The 294-nt window shown below is 63.9% G+C and overlaps 1 protein-coding gene across 1 annotated transcript in view; it reads left to right on the top strand.

Annotated features, from left to right (window-relative positions):
- LOC119581742 (potassium channel subfamily T member 2-like) overlaps nucleotides 1–294 on the top strand; it is a gene marked incomplete at its 5' end in the record, with an annotated part of 131,052 nt that overhangs the window by 89,479 nt on the left and 41,279 nt on the right.

The following is a 294-nucleotide window of genomic DNA, read 5'->3' on the forward strand; positions in this document are numbered from 1 at the left end:
GTACGAACACTCATTTCCGAAAAAAAACTCAATGAGACGGGAGGGAGAGGACGAGGAATGCGCGGCATCCGTCAGGCGGCAACGAGACACCTGCGCCTCTCCTGCCTAATGGAGCGACGGAGCTCTCTCGCGCTTAATTACATTTCCTTCTGCTCTCGCCCCGTCGGCGGTGCTTGAGCCCGCTGGGGGGGGGGCGCTCGCTCCGTGGCCGGGGTGTGCGTTCGCGGCCCCGAGTGGATCGAGGCTCGTGGTAGGACTGACGCCTGGGTAGGCAAGGGCGGCGCTGACGAACTC

The sequence above is a fragment of the Penaeus monodon genome, chromosome 15 (assembly GCF_015228065.2).
Source record: "Penaeus monodon isolate SGIC_2016 chromosome 15, NSTDA_Pmon_1, whole genome shotgun sequence".
NCBI classification, from domain to species: Eukaryota; Metazoa; Arthropoda; class Malacostraca; order Decapoda; family Penaeidae; genus Penaeus; species Penaeus monodon.